Here is a 4,231-nt window from a genome sequence, read left to right as displayed (position 1 = left end):
CCACATTTTTATCACCATTTGTTGTTCTGTCTTTATAAGTTTAACCATGTGATGTAATTTTTCCTTTTGCTTCTGTTTGTTTCAAACTACTTCTATAAATGTAAAAGTCTTACATTCACATGTTAAAAATGAAAATTAGACAAACAGAACATAATGAAAACTAAACTTTCCTCTTACTTTAGATCCCACATTTCATTCTATTAAACTTTTAAACAAATTCTTGTATATATTTCCAGAAATTATGCATATATGTACCCATATACACTGCTATGAACTGAATTGTGTCCTCCCAAAATTCAGATGTTAAAGTCCTAACCCTCCAATTTGTATCTGAAGACAAAATCTTATGGAAATAATTAAGATTAAATGAGGTCATAAGGGTGGGGTCCTGATCCAATAAGATCTGTGTCTTTATAAGAAGAGATTTGAGAGACTTTGCTCTCTGCCATATGAGGACATGGTGAGAAGGTGGTTGTCTGCAAGCCGGGAAGAGAGCTCTCACCACCACCCAACCATACTGCAACCCTGATCTCAGGCTTCCAGCCTCCAAAATCATGGAAAAAAAAAATTAATGTTGGTTAAGCCACCCAGGCTATGGCATTTTGTTATGGCAGCCTGAACTGACTAAGACATACACACAAATATAAATGCATATAAATACATGGAAACATATTAAACACACTTTTCTGTCATTTGCTTCTTCCATCCCCACCCTTAGTATTTGAGGGTGATCTCCACACCAGCACACCTACCTCATTCTCTTGAGTAGCTGTGTAGTATTCCACTGTGTGAATGTCCCATGAGTAATTTTACTGGTGTCCTGTTGCTGGACATTTTGGTTGTTTCCAAGCTTTTGCAATTACAAACAGTGACTGTCTTCATACATGTGTCTTGACCCACATGTGGGGAGTATATCTGTAGGACAAACTTTCAGAAGCAGAATCCTATCAATATTTGAATATACTATAATCTTTTATTAAAAAAAAAAAACAAACAAAACCTCCCACAATAACTTCCTTCCCCATCTCAGCTACTAAATCTGCTCTCTCCTCCCTTTTAAATAGCTGTCTACACCAGCTCTATTTTCCCTACCTACAGCACTGCCTCCTTCTGATTCCACCTTGCCACCCCAGACACACAGGCCACTTAGTCTTCATTGGTGAGTTAGAATGACTCCATGCCTAAACATTCAATGGACACTCTACTGGACCCGCGGCAGAATTTGACAGTTGACTACTCCTCCTTTCAATGAGCGCTTCCCTTAGCATCCATTCTGCAATAGTCTTCCGGTTTCCTTCCTTCTTGACTATTCTTTTCTTGTCTGTCTCTTGACAGTTCATGGTTCTCTTCCTGTTCTTAAATACTACAGTTACTTGGGACTTAGTTTAGATTTATTTCTTTTTTTCTTAACCTATTATTCTCTCTTCCTACAATCTCATTCATTATGATGGCTTCAATAGCCATCCGTATACCTGTGACTCTCTATTGCGTACCTTCAATCTAAATCTCTCCTCTGGAGTCCAGATTCATATATCCAACTGCCTCCTAGATATCTCCACTTATATGTTTCACAGACATCGCAAAGATAATACACCCCTAATTACAATCTGGCTCTTTGCTTCTTTTAAAACTCCTTTCCCTATATTTCCTATCTTGATAAAATGGCACCTTCATCTACTCCATTTCCAATACGACCAACCATTACAAAGACCCCCGGAATTCCACTTCCTAACATCTCAAAAATGGATCCACTTCTCTTTGTTTCCAGTGCCACTACCTTGGTTCTCACCTGGATTATCAAAATGGCCTTCTTCCCGGACCCCAGCATCCATTCTGACTCTCATCATATTTTTTCCCCCATTAATGTAGCCAGAATGATCTTTTCAAATGCAAATATGACATGTCATTCCACTGTTAGAATCTTCCTGTGCCTCCCCTATTGTCCTCAAGTGAAGCCCCAAGATTGTTCATGATTTGGCCCTGGCCTCCCTGCCTGGCCTCATCTGACTCCCTTCCCCCCAACACCCAGCAGGGCTTCTTTAGTTCCTGATAGTGCCACGTGCTCTTTCTCCCAGCTTTCTACCCATTTGTCATCACAGCCTCAGAGACTGACCAGCTTCTCTTCTTCATCAAAAAACGTCCCCCTACAGGAAGACCTATGTGATGCTTTTGTACTTCCCTGTTCTTCTCCCAGGTACCACTTCCGTTATAATGATGTATCTGTATTCATCTTCTATTTAATGCTTGACTGTCCGACTAGAATTATAAGCTCTGGGAATACAAGAACACTACAGATCTCAGGGGTTGACAGACTTTCTGTAAAGGGTCAGTTAGAAAATATTTCGGGCTCTGCAAGATATATAGTCTTTCACAACTACTCATGTCTGCTGTGGAAGCATGAAAGCAGCCATAAAACATATAGAAAGAAATAGTCATGACCGAGTTCCAATAAAACTTTATTTACAAAAACAGGTGGTGAGTGACATTTGGCTTGTGAACCATAGCTTGCCCACCCCTGATCTATATTAATGACCACTGTGCTTAGAGCTGACAATTTTATAGCACTCACTATGTGCAAGGCACTGTTCTAAGTGTTTTCCATATATTCATTCATTTCATGTTTTGAATGACTTCATGAGGCAGATACTATTAGTGTCCCCATTTGCAGATGAGACTGAGAGCTCACAGTAACTTACCCAAGCACACCCAGCCACTAAGTTACATTGGTACCGAGGCAGTAGGGCTCCAGAGTCTATGCTCATAACCCTTTTGATTGGCGAATGAATGAACAAATGAGTGACCAAATAAGACTGGGGTATGAAAGTCTTCAAAAAGTATAAAATACTACAGAGGTTAGAAAGTTGTTGCTACTGATTTCTTGCAAGAGAAGTTCCCCTTCAGTTGGAACTGAGCTTAACAAGCCAGGATACTAAATGCAACTCCTTTCGCCCCAGTCCTCACCCCCAGGTCTGCGTGTCTAAGGCGTGACCAGCAAAAGCAGGCACAAAAGCATTGTCCTTTCGTCATGGGCTCTAGTCAAAGGCACTATCAGAAATGGGGAACCCAGGTGGCCATCTGGAATTCCTACCCTACAATGCCCTTTTTTTTTTTTGCTCAATTTTCTCTACCTTTGTTCAATCTCTGAGTTTCTCCCTTATCAGTTAAGAGGCAGGAGAGTGAACAGATTAAGACAGCGGGCTTTTGAGCCTTATAGAGCAGATTCAAATCCAGCTTTCTCAGCCTCAGTTTTTATATCTGTAAAATGCAGATAGGAACAGTACCTATCACTTCAGATAGCTATGGCAGTTCCATGAGATGGAGTGTCCTAAGTAGCTCGTAAATGCCCATCATTGTTATTTTCATTATCCTGGTACTTAGGACACAGGAAGGCAAAGTGAACAGTCAAAACAACACAAGATTTGAAGTCAGATGAAACTGAATCCCATGTCTGTTCTTTATTAGCTATGTGACCTCATGCACATCATTTAATTCAGGAGGTCACATGCCCCTTAAATTTCCAGAACATTTGGGAAATTGTTATAGGGTTGGCAAACCTTTTTTTCCCCAAATATGAACATTAATAATTTTCTTTAAAATCTAACATTTATTATCACCATTGTTTTATAAATGAAAGAACATTTTAATGCCCCCCTCCCAAAAGAAAGTAGGAAGGATATATGAGAATAATGAACTCAAAACGGTATCCTTGTTTCTCTTGTTACACTTATTTCCAGCATTTGGAAAGGGACACTCGGTCTAAGCTTCATTTTCTCATCTGTCAAATGGGATAATAATACATACACACGCATGGCTGATCTAGCCGATGTGCCTGGAGCAAAGTAGGGGCTGATGAGGGGCCGTTGGCCCCCTCCCCCGGTCTTCCTCTCACTCCATCTCCCTCCGCTAATTCCCTTCTCTCCTCTTTGACCCTCCTGGGAGCTGACAGAGGGAGGGACCAGAAAGAGCCACTGCATAGGATCTCAAAGGACTTTATTGGGGCAGGGGTAGTGGTGGTGGTGGTGATGTTGACACGCCCAGGCTGTGGTCTAGGAATGACCAAAAGAGAAGAAAACTCACTCCTTCCGGAAAAATGTAGGCGCTCTGGGGAAAGTGGCCTGTTTTCATCTGCCAGGTAGGGAGAGCGCCCCAGCTGGAGGGCAAGGTCTGAGGGAGAAATTTTACTATCTCTGGAGACAAAAGGACTTTTGTGTGTTAATGGTGTCTGGGTGGG

Source organism: Pteropus alecto, unplaced genomic scaffold, assembly GCF_000325575.1.
Source record: "Pteropus alecto unplaced genomic scaffold, ASM32557v1 scaffold45, whole genome shotgun sequence".
Classification (NCBI taxonomy): Eukaryota; Metazoa; Chordata; class Mammalia; order Chiroptera; family Pteropodidae; genus Pteropus; species Pteropus alecto.
This window is presented reverse-complemented; position numbering follows the sequence as displayed.